The 21,804-nt window shown below is 41.7% G+C and overlaps 1 protein-coding gene across 1 annotated transcript in view; it reads left to right on the top strand.

Moving 5' to 3' along the window:
• The window catches only part of LOC112229106 (protein phosphatase 1E), an 86,002-nt gene that overhangs the window by 51,234 nt on the left and 12,964 nt on the right, over positions 1–21,804 (top strand). The gene's annotated exons all lie outside the window — the stretch shown is intronic.

Here is a 21,804-nt window from a genome sequence, read left to right as displayed (position 1 = left end):
GCCTCAAATTATCCAAAATGGCTCTGAAGAGATTTGATTGTTGCTTGTTTGTGTTGTGCGGTTTTATCTGGTTCCTCCGATTCAAGCTCGTGTTAACATCATAGCCATAGTTGACAATTCACATAGGTCATGAATGCAAAAATATCTGAGACTGTGGGCTACAATTACCTACTTTTGTGTGTCAGCACAGGGCACACTCTTGTCAGGCTTAGAGCTCCGCAGCTCAATACACATTGTTATTATCTATGGAGGTAAAATGGCTGTCATGTCTGGAGTCAAAGAAAGAGAAGATCAAAGAGCAGAAAAGTAAATAAATTAAAAACAGTATGGGAATGAGGTAGGTAGATTGGGTGGGCTATTTACAGATGGACTATGTACAACTGCAGTGATCGGTTAGCTGCTCAGATAGTTGATGTTTAAAGTTGGTGAGGGAAATAAAAGTCTCCAACTTCAGCGATTTTTGCAATTCGTTCCAGTCACTGGCAGCAGAGAACTGGAAGGAAAGGCGGCCAAATGAGGTGTTGGCTTTGGGGATGATCAGTTAAATATACCTGCTGGACCGTGTGCTACGGTTGGGTGTTGTTATCGTGACCAGTGAACTGAGATAAGGCGGAGCATAGACTTATAGATGACCTGGAGCCAGTGGGTCTGGTGACGAATATGTAGCGAGGGCCAGCCGACTAGAGCATACAGGTCACAGTGGTGGGTGGTATAAGGTGATTTGGTAACAAAACGGATGGCACTGTGATAGACTGCATCCAGTTTGCTGAGTAGTGTTGGAAGCTATTTTGTAGATGACATCGCCGAAGTCGAGGATTGGCAGGATAGTCAGTTTTACTTGTGTAAGTTTGGCAGCGTGAGTGAAGGAGGCTTTGTTGCAAAATAGAAAGCCGATTCTAGATTTGATTTTTGATTGGAGATGTTTAATATGAGTCTGGAAGGAGAGTTTACAGTCTAGCCAGACACCTAGGTATTTATAGTTGTCCACATATTCTAGGTCGGAACCGTCCAGGGTGGTGATGCTCGTCGGGCGGGCTGGTGCGGGCAGTGAACGGTTGAAAAGCATGCATTTGGTTTTACTAGTGTTTAAGAGCAGTTGGATGCCACGGAAGGAGTGTTGTATGGCATTGAAGCTCATTTGGAGGTTAGTTAGCACAGTGTCCAAGGAAGGGCCAGAAGTATACAGAATGGTGTCGTCTGCGTTGAGCTGGATCAGGGAATCGCCCGCAGCAAGAGCGACATCATTGATATATACAGATAAAAGAGTCGGCCCAAGAATTGAACCCTGTGATTCCCCTCCGATTTGACACACTGAACTCTGTCTGCAAAGTAGTTGGTGAACGAGGCGAGGCAGTCATTAGAAAAACCAAGGCTATTGAGTCTGCCGATAAGAATACGGTGATTGACAGAGTCGAAAGCCTTGGCCCGGTCGATGAAGACGGCTGCACAGTACTGTCTTTTATCGATGGCGGTTATGATATCGTTTAGTACCTTGAGCGTGGCTGAGGTGCACCTGTGACCGGATTGCACAGCGGAGAAGGTACGGTGGGATTCGAAATGGTCAGTGATCTGTTTATTAACTTGGCTTTCGAAGACTTTAGATAGGCAGGGCAGGATGGATATAGGTCTGTAACAGTTTGTGTCTAGTATGTCACCTCCTTTGAAGAGGGGGATGACTGCGGCAGCTTTCCAATCTTTAGGGATCTCGGACGATACGAAAGAGAGGTTGAACAGGCTGGTAATAGGGGTTGCAACAATGACGGCGGATAGTTCTAGAAAGAGAGGGTCCAGATTGTCTTGCTCAGCTGATTTGTACGGGTCAAGGTTTCGTAGCTCTTTCAGAACATCTGCTGTCTGAATTTGGGCGAAGGTGAAGCTGGGGAGGCTTGGGCGAGTAGCTGTGGGGGGCTGTTGGCTGGGGTTGGAGTAGCCAGGAGGAAGGCATGGCCAGCCATTGAGAAATGCTTATTGAAATGTTTGATTATCATGGATTTATCAGTGGTGACCCTGTTACCTAGCCTCAGTGCAGTGGGCAGCTGGGAGGAGGTGCTCTTGTTCTCCATGGACTTTACAGTGTCCCAAAACTTTTTGGAGTTAGAGCTACAGGATGCGAATTTCTGCTTGAAAAAGCTCGCCTTTGCTTTCCTGACTGACTGCGTGTATTGGTTCCTGACTTCCCTGAACAGTTGCATATCGTGGGGTCTATTCGATGCTATTGCAGTCCGCCATAGAATGTTTTTGTGCTGGTCGAGGGCAGTCAGGTCTGGAGTGAACCAAGGGCTATATCTGTTCTTAGTTCTGCATTTTTTGAACAGGGCATGCTTATCTAAGATGGTGAGGAAATTACTTTTAAAGAATGACCAGGCATCCTCGGCTGACGGGATGAGGTCAGTATCCTTCCAGGATACCCGGGCCTGATCGATTAGAAAGGCCTGTTCGCAGAAGTGTTTTAGGGAGCGTTAGACAGTGATGAGGGGTGGTCGTTTGACCGTGGACCCATAGTGGATACAGGCAATGAGGCAGTGATCGCTGAGATCCTGATTGAAAATAGCGGAGGTGTATTTGGAGGGCAAGTTGGTCAGGATAATGTCTATGAGGTTGCCCATGTTAACGGAGGGTTGTACCTGGTGGGTTCCTTGATGATTTGTGTGAGATTGATCTTCAGCCTCCATTCCTCAACCCTACACGCCATTGACTGATAAGATTATCTACCCATCCAGGTGAAATCGGGAAATGTGTGTGTCAGATCAACAGTAATGGAGATTTCCAATGTGGATTTCTCATGAAAGAGCAGATCGACTGATTTAATGACTGTGATCTGTAAAAAAAAAAAAATTAAAAGTCAAGACTTATTTATTCTCTTGAAATTAGAGAATCATTTGAAAGAACTTGGCAGTTGGAGCTAATTTTTTGTCAATTTCATTTCAAAATGACAAAGATTTTTATTTTCTACCTTTACTTAACTAGGCAAGTCAGTTAAGAACAAAATCTTATTTTCAATGACGGCTTAGGAACAGTGGGTTAACTTCCTGTTCAGCGGCAGAACGACAGATTTTTACCTTGTCAGCTCGGGGGTTTGAACTTGCAACCTTCCAGTTACTAGTCCAACGCTCTAACCACTAGGCTACCCTGCAGCCCCAGATGACTAAACAACATTGATATTTTACCTGTGATTGCAAGTTTTTCAGAAACAACAATTGCTTGGGCATAACAGTAAAGCAAACCCTGGTTCAATGCATGACTCATGTATCAAGTACTGTACAAGAGTACTTGTACATTGCATTCCTCTCCAAAACACCTCATAGCATTAAAGCAATTTCTCTCCATTTTATTGGTACAGCCTGTAAAAGCTCTCTGTAATATTGTGGCCAAATATAGCAGTTGGTGAAAGTCATTTATGAAGGATCGAAATAAACAACAGCGGATGCAGTTGGAAAACAAACAAATGAACTCTGACCCGTCGCTGTGCCATTTTAAACAAAAGAATGAGAGCATTTCTTCCCAGTGCAGCTTGTCTTCCAGAAAGCCGACCATCCTATTTGACTGTATAATGAAAGGTGGACTGAGACTATCAGCTTCCCCGACCCCGGCATAGAGCATCACCAGTACTAGCCCAGAGATTTTGTGACCTTACAAACCCTGCTTTCTCTTTCATATGCCAGTATATAAGTATTTGTTTTAGTCTTTGTGTGAGTTTGACTGGAAATTGATAGAGGCAGCTATTTCAGGCTTCTAAAGCTGCAGGTGAAATATCCTCAAAAAAAGTTAGCGAGCTTGGAATGTCTCTCAAGAGCTCAAGATTATGTAACTGTTTTGCCCAAACCAAAGTATATGACACAGAGAATTCTTATTCTACTCAAATCCAATTAGGGCACGATCTTCGACCAACTGTGCGAAGAGCTGATTTGAGCAGTAGCGGTGCGTGGGTAAAATCACCAGCCAAGCCAAGCCAAAAAAAGCCATATTACAAACTATGAGTTGTGATGATTGCATTGCTTGCTCTATCACCTGGTAGTTCATATGCCTTGACACTGTGATATATAGGCCTAAGGCCGAGTCGGTAAGAAAGCACAATGACAGAATAAATTAAACCACTCATTTGCATTACAAAACCGGAGAGCAACATCTGTCCAGTGAAGTCCACAAAACATATTGCATGTAACAAACAGTTACATAACCTACAACATGGTCAAGTAAGGTAATGTTTCCGACATTTTCGGACTACTAAACAACTATTGATTTAGAACCATGGAGAGTTACCACAAGTCGCAAGAAAACAGGAGCTGCCTCCACTATTCCAGCACCATTTCAACTTCAACATGTCAACATAATCTAATAACCTATACTTAGTCTAATACAGTGACAACAAAAAGATAACAAAAAATATTTAGTCCAATCTACGTAAGCTAAATATGATGTGGCTGTTCATGGTACTGATTTCTCTGGGTGTGCATGCGTGTGCAAGTAGAAAAAACATGTTGACACACCATACGCAAATGCCATCCTACTCTTTTATGTTGCCTACACCGTCTATAACTCTGTCATACAGTACACACTTTTAGCTTTTGTTGTCCTAGTCTACCTGCCAAAAATGCTTGCTCGCTAGCCTTACTTTCTTTCATGGGAAACAATATGCCAGGCCAGCTAGTTAACGTTAGCATACTACATGTTGAACTTCCATCCTCTCAGGCTAGGGGCACAATGTATTAATTTATGGTTGGATTAGAATTGCTGTTATAATCATTGGCCAGTGCGGATAATTAAGTAAAACCACAAGTCCAAATCCCTATCTCCATCCATGGCTAATTTAGGAAAGGGACAATTTAAGCTAGCTAGCTAGCCACCAGAGGACAACAACACAACAACGAGATGCAAACATTTTTCTGAAAATGACGTTTGGATTCTGAAGTGATTGGTCTGAAGCCAAATCCAAACTAGCATCTCAACACTATTTTTTGGTGCGCCAGGACTATTCACAGCTGAGTTCACTTAGTTTAGCTCAACGCTTATTGGCTATTATTAAATGAAATGTTTTATCAAGGGAGGCCAAATGCTCGCTGGCTTATCGTGCATGCAATGCTACGAACAGCAACAATGTCATACTCTTGCTTTAAGGCAAAGTCAATATAGAATCATAACATTCCACCCCAGTTCATCTGTTCTCCATACTGTAATTGTTGTTCAGATTATATGAAAACAGACTATAGGGTATGTCACTGATGTATAAGATGCAGCTATGGTTGTGATGCATAGGGATTTTCAACCATAGTCTTTCTTTTAGTGCCAAAATACCAGGATGCAGGGCTCCTCGTCCTTCAATGTCACAACAGCCCAAATAACTGTTCTCTTTGGCCCAACTAGGTCACACTCTCCTAAATAGAGCCAGTCTCAGTGCTCAGTTAATCTCAGAGCTGACACGTCTCACCTTTTTTACCCCTTCACTACTCTAGAAGAAAAAAAAATATTTAACACATAATGTGAACCACATATACTTGCTACAGTAACAAACAGACATCCATCTAATGATTCAAATGGCTCCAAAACTAAGAACATCTTTGTTTGTCCATAATGACATGTTGGCATATCCTCTAACCCAAACCAGACATGCAGACATGTAAAACCAGTGTGCTCTTGGTTCTCCATTGGCTGATTGTTGGCTGATCTTCTGAAGTGCAGTGTAATAAGCACCCTGTCCTAGCAACCTACATGTTACCTGACCAGAGGGACATGCATGAGAGGGAGAACTATTTTGATGTTGTTGGCACGATGAGTCAATATTGAAGGTGGCTGTGCTTTTACTGATTAGTTCTACTCCGTGTCTTTCTCACTCAAACATCCACAGGCACAGCCACACACAGCCCACGAGCTCCCTTTCATTGCATCGGTTGGATTTTCAAAGCCAAAACAACGAGAGGTCTCAACCCCCCAGGAAAAAAACATAATTTGAGAGACCCAATCAATGAGTCTGCTTTTACAACTGCCTCCTGTCCAGACAAGTGTGTCACAGCTCTCCCTTTGCTGTGAGTCACGTGAGTCGCGTCTGCCAGGCTAAGTTTCCCAATCTTTTGCAGAAAAATACTTTGAAAGTATAGGGAGTGTTACTTTTTCCCCGCGACTGGCGTACACAGTTTACCCACCAATTTTTTAGTACTCCGTCACTGGTAGTAGGAAAAGGTTAACCTTCTTGATGGTCTTACTACCACAGGGATATCAGTGTATTGTTCCAAAAATAAGAGCAAATGTGACCTGTCCTATAACCTTTGAGGGAACAATTCCATGTTCTAATCCATGAGTATCTTGAGCAAAGTTAATAGCTGTGGCATCTGAACATAATATTACGGTCCCTCGTGATCTGCTCCCGAGCTTTCAGCAAAGCTTGCTCTGGGCATGTGATGGCTCTACCATACAATCTACTGCTGAATCCACAATATGACTTTGGTATTAACCCATAACAGTCTAAGCCCTGTCTAAGCAGGGGGACAGGATGGAGGGGTTCTGCTAAACTATATGGAATTGTTTTGAGAAAATCATACCAAGGATCATTTAGCTATTTGATTTAGAATTAGATTTTTTTTTAAATGGAAGTATAAAACATTTTTGTATGATTAAAAAAAAAAAAAAGATTTGGCCTTACTGCTATTAGCTAATACAAATGCATTGAACAACATATTCACTTCATGGATCTATAGATATTCCCCCCAAAAATCAAAAGGAAGTTTGTTCTGAAATGTCTGAGAGATATAAGAAACATTATTTTTTTAATATGTATTTAACCCCTTATTTTTTGCACTAAATAGTCGACATACAGTTGAAGTCGGAAGTTTACATACACCTTAGCCAAATACATTTCAACTCAGTTTTTCACAATTCATGACATTTAATCCTAGTAAAAATTCCCTATTTTAGGTCAGTTAGGATCACCACTTTATTTTTAGAATGTGAAATGTCAGAATAATAGTAGAGAGAATGATTTATTTCAGCTTTTATTTATTTCATCACATTCCCAGTGGGTCAGAAGTTTATATACACTCAATTAGTATTTGGTAGCATTGCCTTTACATTGTTTAACTTGGGTCAAATGTTTCGGGTAGCCTTCCACAAGCTTCCCACAATAAGTTGGGTGAATTTTGGCCCATTCCTCCTGACAGAGCTGGTGTAACTTAGTCAGGTTTGTTGGCCTCCTTCCTCGCACACACTTTTTCAGTTCTGCCCACAAATTTTCTATAGCATTGAGGTCAGGGCGTTGTGATGGCCACTCCAATACCTTGACTTTGTTGTCCTTAAGCCATTTTGCCACAACTTTGGAAGGTATGTTTTGGGCCATTGTCCATTTGGAAAACCCATTTGCAACCAATCTTTAACTTCCTGACTGATGTCTTGAGATGTAACTTAAATATATCCTCATCATTTTCCTCCTCATGATGCCATCTATTTTGTGAAGTGTACCAGTCTCTCCTGCAGCAAAGCACCCCCACAACATGATGCTGCCACCCCCACAACATGATGCTGCCACCTCCGTGCTTCATGGTTGGGATGGTGTACTTCGGCTTGCAAGCCTCTCCCTTTTTCCTCCAAGCATAACAATGGTCATTATGGCCAAACAGTTCTATTTTTGTTTCATCAGACCAGAGGACATTTATCCAAAATGTACGATCTTTATCCCCATGTGCAGTTGCAAACCGTAGTCTGGATTTTTTTATGGCGGTTTTAGAGCAGTGGTTTCTTCCTTGCTGAGCGGCCTTTTAGGACTCATTTTTACTGTGGATATAGATACTTATGTACCTGTTTCCTCCAGCATCTTCACAAGGTCCTTTGCTGTTGTTCTGGGATTGATTAGCACTTTTCGCACCAAAGTACGTTCATCTCTAGGAGACCTTCCTGAGAGGTATGATGGCTGCATGGTCCCATGGTGTTTATACTTGCGTACTATTGTTTGTACAGATGAACGTGGTACCTTCAGGCATTTGGAAATTGCTCCCAAAGAATGAACCAGACTTGTGGAGGTCTCCAATTTTTTTCTGAAGTCTTGGCTGATTTCTTTTGATTTTCCCATGATGTCAAACAAAGAGGCACTGCGTTTGAAGGTAGGCCTTGAAATACATCCACAGGTACACCTCCAATTGACTCAAATGATGTCAATTAGCCTATCAGAAGCTTCTAAAGCCATTAAATCATTTTCTGGTATTTTCCAAGCTGTTTAAAGGCACAGTCAACTTAGTGTATGTAAACATCTGACCCACTGGAATTGTGATACAGTGAAATAATCTGTCTCTAAACAACTGTTGGAAAAATGACTTGTGTCACGCACAAAGTAGATGTCCTAACCGACTTGCCAAAACTATAGTTTGTTGAAAAACAAGTTTTAATGACTCCAACCAAAGTGTATGTAAACTTCCGACAACTGTACATATAAGTAGTCTACATAAACTCAGCAAAAAAAGAAATGTCCTCTCACTGTCAACTTTGTTTATTTTCAGCAAACTTAACATGTGTAAATATTTGTATTAACATAAGATTCAACAACTGAGACATAAACTGAACAAACTGAACAGACATGTGACTAACAGAATTGGAATAATGTGTCCCTGAACAAAGGGGGCGGGGGGTCAAAATCAAAAGTAACAGTCAGAATCTGGTGTGGCCACCAGCTGCATTAAGTACTGCAGTGCATCTCTTCCTCATGGACTGCACCAGATGTGCCAGTTCTTGCTGTGAGGTGTTACCCCACTCATCCACCAAGGCACCTGCAAGTTCCTGGACATTTCTGGGGGGAATGACACTAGCCCTCACCCTCCGATCCAACAGGTCCCAGAAGTGCTCAATGGGATTGAGATCCGGGCTCTTCGCTGGCCATGGCAGAACACTGACATTCCTGTCTTGCAGGAAATCACGCACAGAACGAGCAGTATGGCAGGTGGCATTGTCATGCTGGAGGGTCATGTCAGGATGAGCCTGCAGGAAGAGTATCATATGAGGGAGGAGGATGTCTTCCCTGTAACGCACAGCATTGTGATTGCCTGCAATGACAACAAGATCAATCCGATGATGCTGTGACACACTGCCCCAGACCATGACAGACACTCCACCTCCAAATCGATCCCGCTTCAGAGTACAGGCCTCGGTGTAACACTCATTCCTTCGACGATAAACACGAATCCGACCATCACCCCTGGTGAGACAAAACCGCGACTCGTCAGTGAAGAGCACTTTTTGCCAGTCTTGTCTGGTCCAGCGACGGTGGGTTTGTGCCCATAGGCGACGTTGTTGCCGGTGATGTCTGGTGAGGACCTGCCTTACAACAGGCCTACAAGCCCTCAGTCCAGTCTCTCTCAGCCTATTGCGGACAGTCTCTGAGCACTGATGGAGGGATTGTGCATTTCTGGTGTAACTCAGGCAGTTGTTGTTGCCACCCTGTACCTGTCCCGCAGGTGTGATGTTCAGATGTACCAATCCTGTGCAGGTGTTGTTACACATGGTCTGCCACTGCGAGGACGATCAGCTGTCCGTCCTGTCTCCCTGTAGCGCTGTCTTAGGAATCTCACAGTACGGACATTGCAATTTATTGCCCTGGCCACATCTGCAGTCCTCATGCCTCCTTGCAGCATGCCTAAGGCACGTTCACGCAGATGAGCAGGGACCCTGGGCATCTTTCTTTTGGTGATTTTCAGAGTCAGTAGAAAGACCTCTTTAGTGTCCTAAGTTTTCATAACAGTGAAATGATTGCCTACCGTCTGTAAGCTTTTGGTGTCTTAACGACCGTTCCACAGGTGCATGCTCATTAATTGTTTATGGTTCATTGAACAAGCATGGAAAACAGTGTTCAAGCTTAACAATGTAGATCTGTGAAGTTATTTGGATTTACGAATTATCTTTGAAAGACAGTCCTAAAAAGGGATGTTTCTTTTTTTGCTGAGTTTATGTACTTCCATTAATTTTTTCAGCTCATACCGGGGGAACTTGTGAGGCCTGTGGGCATTCTGACATGTACGTGTTCATGAAAGTCTCACCTTGCCACTGAGGTGTAATATTAGTGTGTAGCCTAAACCGTTCAGACGCTAACAATGATTTTGTGAGAAGACTGATTTTTGGGATGTCTCATGGTCTGACAAACACTGCTCTAGCTCTGTCACCTTTCACCTCAGATGTGGGCAGATGTGGTGGATTGAGAGGCATCCAATGCAAAAAAACAGATATCTCTAGCTTAAATTGACAGATGTGTATAGTGATTTTTTATTATTATGCTAATTCGATTTATGCAGTGGCGCCGACATAGACTCTAGGGCGTTTTAAGCTTCCATTAATGGACTTCAGCTGATTCCTGCATGCTATTCATGTGGCCCTTGTAAATACAGAACAAAAATAAGATTAAATATTGAGAAGAAAAAAAAGAAAAAAAAAACGTTTGTGCATTTTTAAATGTTTTCGCAACATGAGTGCCTTGATTACTTCTGGAAGTTTGGTTGCATGAAGGCTTTTTCAGCATTTTTCCTATCCAGCATCAACTTCTTTTTGTTCTGTAGTATTTCATCCTATGATCAAAGAGGACATGATGGATTAACTATAACCAAAGAAGCGTCTTCTCCTGTGTCTCTGGCCCTCATAAATGAGGATATTCCTGGGTCGTAAATTGTCAAGATGTTCATTGACACGTTGAAGACAGGGATTCAATAGGCCTAACATTTTCTTTAAATCTCTTGTATGTCTTTCTTTTCCATGATCAATCTAATTAACACTATATTCTGTTTCCCTGCATTCCAGGGACAAACATCAACTTCCTAGAATCTCAATGCTCAGTTTGACTGGTGATGCATTTCCAGTGTTCTGATCTTTTGTTAAAGGTTATTGCCTTTCTGTGATCTGAACCCTTCACAAAATAAAATTTAAATCAATAATTAGTACTGCAATTGTACATCTAGTTAAGGTGTTAAGTGCAGTATTTCTCACATACAGTGGGGCAAAAAAGTATTTAGTCAGCCACCAATTGTGCAAGTTCTCCCACTTAAAAAGATGAGAGAGGCATGTACTTTTCATCATAGGTACACTTCAACTATGACAGACAAAATGAGAAAAAAAATCCAGAAAATCACATTATAGGATTTTTAATGAATTGATTTGCAAATTATGGTGGAAAATAAGTATTTGGTCAATAACAAAAGTTTATCTCAATACTTTGTTATATACCCTTTGTTGGCAATGACAGAGGTCAAACGTTTTCTACAAGGTTTTCACACACTGTTGCTGGTATTTTGGCCCATTCCCCCATGCAGATCTCCTCTAGAGCAGTGATGTTTTGGGGCTGTTGCTGGGCAACACGGACTTTCAACTCCCTCCAAAGATTTTCTAAGGGGTTGAGATCTGGAGACTGGCTAGGCCACTCCAGGACCTTGAAATGCTTCTTACGAAGCCACTCCTTCGTTGCCCGGGCAGTGTGTTTGGGATCATTGTCATGCTGAAAGACCCAGCCACGTTTCATCTTCAATGCCCTTGCTGATGGAAGGAGGTTTTCACTCAAAATCTCACGATACATGGCCCCATTCTTTCTTTTCATTCTTTCCTTTACACGGATCAGTCGTCCTGGTCCCTTTGCAGAAAAACAGCCCCAAAGCATGATGTTTCACCCCCATGCTTCACAGTAGGTATGGTGAAACACAACAAGTTCAGTTTTTACCAAAAAGTTATATTTTGGTTTCATCTGACCATATGACATTCTCACAATCTTCTTCATGATCATTCAAATTCTTTCTAGCAAACTTCAGACGGGCCTGGACATGTACTGGCTTAAGCAGGGGGACATGTCTGGCACTGCAGGATTTGAATCCCTGGCGGCATAGTGTGTTACTGATGGTGGGCTTTGTTACTTTGGTCCCAGCTCTCTGCAGGTCATTCACTAGGTCCCCCCGTGTGGTTCTGGGATTTTGCTCACCGTCCTTGTGATCATTTTGACCCCACGGGGTGAGATCTTGCGTGGAGCCCCAGATCGAGGGAGATTATCAGTGGTCTTGTATGTCTTCCATTTCCTAATAATTGCTCCCACAGTTGATTTCTTCAAACCAAGCTGCTTATCTATTGCAGATTCAGTCTTCCCAGCCTGGTGCAGGTCTTCAATTTGGTTTCTGGTGTCCTTTGACAGCTCTTTGGTCTTGGCCATAGTGGAGTTTGGAGTGTGACTGTTTGAGGTTGTGGACAGGTGTCTTTTATACTGATAACAAGTTCAAACAGGTGCCATTAATACAGGTAACGAGTGGAGGACAGAGGAGCCTCTTAAAGAAGAAGTTACGTGTCTGTGAGAGCCAGAAATCTTGCTTGTTTGTAGGTGACCAAATACTTATTTTCCACCATAATTTGCAACTAAATTCATAAGAAATCCTACAATGTGATTTTCTGGATTTTTTTCCCTCATTTTGTCTGTCATAGTTGACGTGTACCTGTGATGAAAATTACAGGCCTCTCTCATCTTCTTAAGTGGGAGAACTTGCACAATTGGTAGCTGACTAAATACTTTTTTGCCCCACTGTACATTTTAAAAAACTAAAACTAGTAGTGCACTCACTCCAGACAGTATCAAGTCAGCTGCCGTGCAGGACTGATTTCTGAGAACCTGTCTACAACTTCATCAACAAGGTGTCACAAACTATCGTAAATAAAGCACAAGCTACACAATGTTTATCAGTTCCCAAAATCATTAGCTAGCTAATTTCCACTAGCAGGCACATTGTGCAGGCAGGCGACGCTAGCTAAATCATCTTATCAAGTCAGTAGCAAAGTGTGGCAAAAACTTTCTCACTATCTATTACCGTGTGAGTCTGTCTGGCAGTGTTTCATAGCGAATCATGTTACAAAACAGGTCGTGGCGGAACACAAGATGCTCGCAAATCAGTTGTGAATTTTGTAATATTGACAAATGGCAGTTGCAATACAAGTGCGCATCGTCCCAATTCTAATTTTGCCCAAAACAGTGGCAGACCATGATCACTATCAAACACATCAGCAAGTGGTCACTCGATAAAGGGCTTAGGGGCCTAGTGTTCTTTTAACATAACATTGCCGATGTGTTGTCTTGTGTAAACAAGTCCGAGGCGCTGTATTTTGTGGGCAGGTCTGTTCCACTGTCTGTAGGTTCAGCCGTACGATTGGATAGAGCGCATTCAGCACAGCTGTTTCTCTGTGCATGATAATTCTCCCTAGGCGTTATCATCCTGTGTTAGTGGGCAAGTGGGCATGGTTGAAATCAAAACCTAACCCTCAAATATCCAGGGGCTCTATGAACATAACAGCTTCCATAAATCTTGCAATTCGTTGTTTTGGAAGATAATATTAGAAAAATTATGCTGTTTACCCGTTGTACTCAATGTTTACACTCGAATCAATGTTTCTGCCTAATACTGTATCTTTTCAACTAGATAAGTTGTTTTTTTAGTTCAGCTGCCATTTAAGGAAGAGAGTGGGCCTGCCATTATGAGTAAAAATAGCCATTTGCCTTCAAGAGTCTTTATCAAGCATTCAACAGTAGACATTTAGGGAGTGATAGGGAGTGATACTAAAATCAGCCATCCCAATAGTTTTAGGGGACCAATATCACTGAGAGAATGAGAGTCCATCCTCAGCCAGCCTATTAGAGCTGTCTATTCCAAGTACCAGGAACACGATGACTTCCATTTATGTTGTTCCTGAGTCAATAAGCATAGCTCAGTCTCTCCTTTTCCTTTACATGCAACACAGAGCCTTGATAGAGTCCTTCAGCGATGTCACAGGTTTGTGCTAGACTGTAAAGTAGCCAAGATTCTCACTTTGCAACCTTTTCTTTGTGTAAAGATTTCCTACTGCGTAGCTGTAGATATCGGTGAGCATCATATGCCAATAGTGCCCAGGAGGAATTGTAGCAGAGTCCTGTTTATGTGGATCATGGCAGATTGCTTCTCCACCAGTGGAGGCTGGTGGGGTGAGTTGTAGGAGGACATGCTCATTGTAATGTCTGGAATGGAATCACTGGAATGGAGTCAAACATGTGGTTTCCATATGTTTGATACCGTTCCATCAATTCCATTCCAGCCATTACAATGAGCCTGTCCTCCTATGGCTCCTACCACCAGCCTCCTCTGTTCTCCCCAGAATGTCCTCTTTGAGACTGACTCCGCTGTCATGCGACGATGGATACGCTTTCATTCCGCCATATTTAACAAAACCCCCAGGGAAACCTCCTTGATACGAGTCATCCATAACAATGTCTACTTATTGTGCTTGCAAGCTCCTTCCACATGGATGGATAGATTCATTAATTACTTAATGGCATTGTGCTAGCAGGGAGACTAACAAATCCACAACACATAAAACAGACCAAATCTAAACATGTCTACATTTAGTGGTTTTACGTGATGTTGACAGTGTTTTGGCCCAAAGTTGATGACTTGTTGGCCACTTCTCATATCTTGGCCCAGTTCTTCGTATTTACTTTTTTTTCGTATTTCATTTTTGAGTCCAAGTTCGTCGGATTGAGCTTCTCCCACCCTCTTTTTCCCCAGCCATAGTTGTTTCTAAAATGAAAAGCACATACACACAACCCTGCTGTAGATAACCTGATCAGCTAAGGGAATACAGAGCCCACCAAACCCCCTGTGACACTGGAGGGGAATTAGTAAGGAAAAGAGAAGAACTCAGGTTTGCAAGAAAGAGAGAGAAAACACCCAGAGAGGATTCACTGGGATCCTTATGGACATTATGTTCATTTTCAGTGAGAGATGTCTCTGGGAGACTAGAACAGTGGAGCTGCCAGCAGTCTTTTACATTTGATAAATACGCTTCAGAGAGAGGTACTAGTTCTCAATCTGAGGTTATGATGAGTCTCTTTCTCTCTCCTGTCCCTCCCTCATCCTGTCTCTGTCGTTCTGTCTCTTCCTCCCTCTGTGCAGTAGTGAAGCCGAGCTGAGGCTCCTCTCTCTCAGTATGACATCAAAGCAAGTCTCCCCGACCCAGATCTTTCACCTCCACAGACAGCAGCTGCAGTAAGCTGCAGTAAAGCCCTCTACGCTACGCTCTGTTTCTCCCAGACTCACAGTTACGCTACGCATGTCAATACAGATCTAGACCATGCAAACGGTAACATCGCCCATGATGATAAGGAGTTTCGCTATAGACTAGCTGGCATGGGGAGAATATAAAAAGCTCCTATAGGGCCTCAATTATAGATATGGAATAAACTGTATAAAGTGCCTTCAGAAAGTATTCATATCCCTTGACGTATTCATTGCTAGACAGCCATTTTCAATTTTCAAAGCGATTTTAGTCAAAACTGTAACTGTAACTCGGGAACATTCAATGATATCTTGGTAAGTAACTCCAGTATATGGCCTTGTATTTTAGGTTATTGTCCTGCTGAAAGGCAAATTTGTCTCTCAGTCTGTTGGAAAGCAGACTGAACCAGGTTTTCCTCTAGGATTTTGCCTATGGTTAGCGCTCTTATGTTTCTTTTTATCCTAAAACACTCCCTTGCCAATGACAAGCATACCATAACATGATGCAGTCACCACCATGCTTTAAAATATGAAGAGTGGTACTCAGTAATGTGTTGTGTTTTATTTGCCCCAAAAATAATTATTTGTATTCAGGACATAAAGTTTACTTTAGTGCCTTATTGCAAACAGGATGCATGTTTTGGAAAAATATGTATTCTGTACAGGCTTCCTTTTCACTCTGCCATTTATGTTAGTATTGTGGAGTAGCTATATGTTGTTGATCCACCCTCAGTTGTCTCCTTTCTCTGTAACTGTTTTAAAGTCACCATTGGCCTCATGGTGAAATCCCTGAGCGGTCTCCTTCCTTTCTGGAAACTGAGTTAGGAAGGGCATCTGTATCTCTGTAGTGACTGGCTGTATCGATACACCATCCACAGTTTAATGAATAACTTCACCGTGCTCAAAGGGATATTCAATGTCTATTTTTTTTTGTGTTTTTTTTCATCTACCAATAGGTGCACTTCTTTGTGCGGCATTGGAAAACCTCCCTGATCTTTGTTGTGGAATATGTGTTTGAAATTCACTGCTCGGCTGAGGGACCTTACAGATACAGTGCCTTGCGAAAGTATTCGGCCCCCTTGAACTTTGCGACCTTTTGCCACATTTCAGGCTTCAAACATAAAGATATAAAACTGTATTTTTTTCGTGAAGAATAATTTTGCACGCCCAATTTTTCAGTTTTTGATTTGTTAAAAAAGTTTGAAATATCCAATAAATGTCGTTCCACTTCATGATTGTGTCCCACTTGTTGTTGATTCTTCACAAAAAATACAGTTTTATATCTTTATGTTTGAAGCCTGAAATGTGGCAAAAGGTCGCAAAGTTCAAGGGGGCCGAATACTTTCGCAAGGCACTGTAAATGTATGTGTGGGGTACAGAGATGAGGTAGTCATTAACAAATCATGTTAAACACTATTATTGCACACAGTTCATGCAACTTTTTATGTAACTTGTTAAGCAGATGCAAGAGCGTTTGCTTGATGCAAACACCAGCATAGTTGAAAATATGGAAAGTGGTACTCCGTGATGTGTTGGATTTGCCCCAAACGTAACGCTTTGTATTCAGGACAAAAAGTTAATTACTTTGCCACATTTTTTGCAGTATTACTTTAGTGCTTTGTTGCAAACAGGATGGATGTTTTGGAATATGTTTATTCTGCACAGGCTTCCTTCTTTTCACTCTGTCATTTAGGTTTGTTTTGTAAAGTAACTACAAAGTTGTTGATCCATCGTCAGTGTTCTTCTATCACAGCCATTAAACTCTGTATCTGTTTTAGTCACCATTGGCCTCATGGTGAAATCCCTGAGCCGTTTCCTTCCTCTCCGTCAACTCAGTAAGGAAGGACGCCTGTATCTCTGTAGTGACTCAGTGTATTGATACACCATCCAAAGCCTAATTAATAGCTTCACTATGCTCAAAATATTCAGTGTCTGATTTTTAAAAATCCAACTACCAATCTGTGCCCTTCTTTGCGAGGCATTAGAAAAGCTCCCTGGTCTTTTTGGTTGAATCTGTGCGTGAAATTCACTATTCGACTGAGGGACCTTGTTAAGCAAATGTTTACTCCTCAACTTATTTAGGCTTGCAAAAACAAAGGGTTTGAATACTAATTGGCTCAAGACAATTCAGCTTTTAATTTTGAATTGATTTGTAAACATTTCTAAAAACACATTTCCACTTTGACATTATGGGGTATTGTGTGTAGGCCAGTGACAATCTCAATCCATTTTAAATTCAGGCTGTAACACATCAGAAAGTGGAAAAAGTCAAGGGCTGTGAATACTTTCTGAAGGCATTGTAGATAGAAATAACCCAGTAAAGGAGTTGTCAGCCAATAGATGAAAAAAACTGCAAGATGTGAAGCTCTAACACATTGTATCTGTTGTCGTCACGATGAGAAGCAATGCACGTAGTTAGGTTTGTAAAATAGAATTCACAGAGATAAATGTGTGAAAAGAGCCTCTCTCTCCTCCTCATCCCTATTCCTTCACACTGATCTGACTTCACTGTGTCGCACAAGCAGAGGGGGGACCTTATTGGCTGCTGACGAATGTGCCGGAGTCCCTCAGCCAATGAGGGCTACCCACGTTGGCACACGCCCCTCTCAGCAAGGCAGTGGCAGAGTATGTGACCTAGCGAGAGAGAAAGAGCGAGGAAGAAAGACATAGAATTTCTATGAATGGAAACGCGGAGGAGGTGGACTAGCAAAGATGGCAGCTTGGGACCAATGAGGCTGTTAGCATCTCTCTCTCGCTGTAGCACTGTCATCCATATAATCGCATATAAGGAGACCATGCCTTACCTATGTCATGTATTTTTTCACACACACCACTTAACCACAGATCCACCCCACATTCTCTTCCTACACACACATACAATACTGTACACTCATGCCAACGCACACGCCTCCCACCACACAACCTCAGGCCATCTACCCACTCCCTGTCCTCTCCACATTCAGGTAGAGTAGTATTTTTTTTATGAGCAAGTGGGTCCAACTTGAAAGAGGGTTTATTTGAGAGTTAGATTGTTGGTGAATAAAAGGATACCAGAGAGGAATCAAAAATGTGTTCAGTCAAAATAGATTTTGTACTGTGTTTTAAATTGACTCATCTCAGCACTCAACATTAATGCATTGAATTGTAGTGGTTTCAGAATAATCGTGACTCTTTTGGAAAACCACCAGTGGTATAGGAGGCCTTATGTTTATCTCCTACTCATAAGCATGTGTCATGGGATGACCACACGTGTGTGTGTGGGTGTCAGGAAAAGCTCTCTGCTTCTCTTGTCCAGCTCTCTACACACACACACCACCAACTTTAAACCCCAGAGAATATCCTGCCAACTGCTCTCTACTAACACAGGAGTTACATAAGCACTGATACTAACCTGGCTACCTGTACTAGACCATTAGAGTCTAATTTAGAATACAACAAATCTCCTCTGTAGCTCAGTTGGTAGAGCATGGCTCTTACAATGCTAGGATATTTTTGGGTTTGTAAAAAATTGATGCACGCATGACTGTAAGTCGCTTTGGATAAAAGCGTCTGCTAAATGGCATACATTATTATTATTATTATTATTACATTAACCAGCAATTAGTAAAATAATCTTTGCCTGAGTTAATAGGCTGTAGTACCTGGAGTAGAGATAATCACATTTTAGGCTTAAGATCAACTTTGACTCATTCTTAACTTCTCAATCTAAATTAGAATATTGTGCAGTTAAAAATAACCTATGACCTTGCTATCAAATGTTATTAATGTAGCTGCAGTTTCAACTTGATCGACATTTCAGAGGATGCTGTAAATGTTTTTACTTTGTATGAGTCTCTGCCAAAAAGATAAACTTCCCCGATGATAATTGTTACAATTGACCCAATATGTTAAACAGGTATTGTAGCTAGACTGGTTATCACTGCTTACCCGCAATAAGATGGAATGTGAATGTGTATGGCACTTGGGACAAAGAGACATTTAACCTGTTATCTGAGATATGTTAAGTTATCTCCTCATGTTAATTTGAGTATTCCTCTTATAGAGTAGCTAGGCTGAGTCACTTTGGTTACCCCCGTATACAGTGCTTATCATACAGTTAGGAATTCATCCCCCTTGGATTTCTTCACATTTAATTGTTATAAAGTAGGATTCAAATGGATTTAATTGTAATTTTTTGTTAATGATCTACACAAAATACTGTGTAACGTTAAAGTGGAAGAAAAATGCATTATTATTTTTAATTAAAGGGGAAAAAACCCACTAATATACAGTGGGGAGAACAAGTATTTGATACACTGCCGATTTTGCAGGTTTTCCTACTTACAAAGCATGTAGAGGTATGTAGAGGTCTGTCATTTTTATCATAGGTACAACTGTGAGAGACGGAATCTAAAACAAAAATCCAGAACATCACATTGTATGATTTTTAAGTAATTAATTTGCATTTATTGCAAGACATAAGTATTTGATACATCAGAAAAGCAGAACTTAATATTTGGTACAGAAACTTTTGTTTGCAATTACAGAGATCATACGTTTCCTGTAGTTCTTGACCAGGTTTGCACACACTGCAGCAGGGATTTTGGCCCACTCCTCCATACAGACCTTCTCCAGATCCTAAAGATTTCGGGGCTGTCGCTGGGCAATACGGACTTTCAGCTCCCTCCAAAGATGTTCTATTGGGTTCAGGTCTGGAGACTGGCTAGGCCACTCCAGGACCTTGAGATGCTTCTTACGGAGACACTCCTTAGTTGCCCTGGCTGTGTGTTTCGGGTCGTTGTCATGCTGGAAGACCCAGCCACGACCCATCTTTTGCTCTTACTGAGGGAAGAAGTTGGCCAAGATCTCGCGATACATGGTCCCATCCATCCTACCCTCAATACGGTGCAGACGTCCTGTCCCCTTTGCAGAAAATCATCCCCAAAGAACTGCCGTGCAGTTCTGGGCTGATCCTTCACCTTCCTCATGATCATTGATTCCCCATGAGGTGAGATCTTGCATGGAGCCTCAGACCGAGGGTGATTGACCGTCATCTTGAACTTCTTCCATTTTCTAATAATTGCGCCAACAGTTGTTGCCTTCTCACCAAGCTGCTTGCCTATTCTCCTGTAGCCCATCCCAGCCTTGTGCAGGTCTACAATTTTATCCCTGATGTCCTTACACAGCTCTCTGGTCTTGGCCATTGTGGAGAGGTTGGAGTCTGTTTGAGTGTGTGGACAGGTGTCTTTTATACAGGTAAAGAGTTCAAACAGGTGCAGTTAATACAGGTAATGAGTGGAGAACAGGAGGGCTTCTTAAAGAAAAACTAACAGGTATGTGAGAGCCAGAATTCTTACTGGTTGGTAGGTGATCAAATACTTATGTCATGCAATAAAATGCAAATTAATTACTTAAAAATCATACAATGTGATTTTCTGGATTTTTGTTTTAGATTCCGTCTCTCACAGATTAAGTGTAAGTGTACCTATGATAAAAAGTACAGACCTCTACATGCTTTGTAAGTAGGAAAACCTGCAAAATCGGCACTGTATCAAATACTTGTTCTCCCCACTGTATATTTTCAAAATTGAAGTTGGTTGTTGATCATTGCTTGACAGCAATTCAAGTCTTGCCGAAGATTGTCAAGCAAATTTAAGTCAAACTTTAACTCAGCCAGTGTTTCCTTGGTAAGCAACTCCAGTGTATATTTGGTGTTGTGTTTTAGGTTATTGTTCTGCTGAAAGGTGAATTTGTCTCAGTGTCTGGTGGAAAGCAGACTGAACCAGGTTTTCATCTAGGATTTTGTTTGTGCTTAGCTTCATTACGTTTATTATTTTTTTTTTTTAACTCCCCAGTCCTTGTTGATGACAAGCATACCCATGATGCAGACACCACCATAGTTGAAAATATGGAAATTGGTACTCAGTCATGTGTTGGATATGCCCAAAACATAACGCTTTGTATTCAGGAAAAAAACTTAATTCCTTTGCCACATTTTTTGCAGTATTACTTTAGTGCTTTGTTGCAAAACGGATGGAAGTTTTGTTCATTCAACTATATGCTTTTTAAGTAGGAAAATCGGCAATGTATCAAATACTTGTTCTCCCCACTGTATTTACAGTGTGTCGTCTTGATCGCTGGTGAAAAATTAATTTATTTTGTAGAATTGTCCATCTCTCTCTCTCCCTCTCTCTCTCTGTCATGGTTAGAGGGAATAGTTCAGAGTGACATTTGTTATAGAATGGATGTTTCGGCGGTTGTCGTTCTTCGCGTTCAATGATACCGAATTCCTAGCTGCAGACTAGTAATTAATATCAAAGACTTGTTCTTATTCTGTCGGTATCGATAGTCTAAGAGTTTAACCACGTGTTATAGTTAAAATTTTCAGCAATGATCTACATCCTTTGTCCTTCTAATGGAGAAAAACATGGTCTGCAACCTTTAGCCATTTCGTAATTGAGGTAAGCTCGGTCTGCCGATCGAAAACCTGAGTGGGGGTTTTATTCGGAAGGGCCGAAAAGGGCTGTCCCAGGATGTCTGACCCTAACTGGGCTCAGGGGCGGTCCTCTGATTTAGTTCAAATCAAAAGGGAATTGTATTTTGTAGTCCAAAATCATATTACACAGATCTTTTATACTTTCTCCGGAACATGAAATTTGTTTGTACCTTAAGTTCTGTGAGGTGGAAGGAATTCCTTTGTTCTCTCTATACTGTGTGTCCATGAGGAGATCCTCAGGAATTTACGACGTCTCTCTGACTACAGCAACCTAGTTGAAGGAGGCAAGGGGGAGGCAGGGAGAGGGGGATGGGTCTTGCT

The sequence above is a fragment of the Oncorhynchus tshawytscha genome, linkage group LG30 (genome assembly GCF_018296145.1).
Source record: "Oncorhynchus tshawytscha isolate Ot180627B linkage group LG30, Otsh_v2.0, whole genome shotgun sequence".
Classification (NCBI taxonomy): domain Eukaryota; kingdom Metazoa; phylum Chordata; class Actinopteri; order Salmoniformes; family Salmonidae; genus Oncorhynchus; species Oncorhynchus tshawytscha.
The sequence above is the reverse complement of the archived record's forward strand: the minus strand, read 5'-3'. Positions and strand labels throughout refer to the sequence as shown.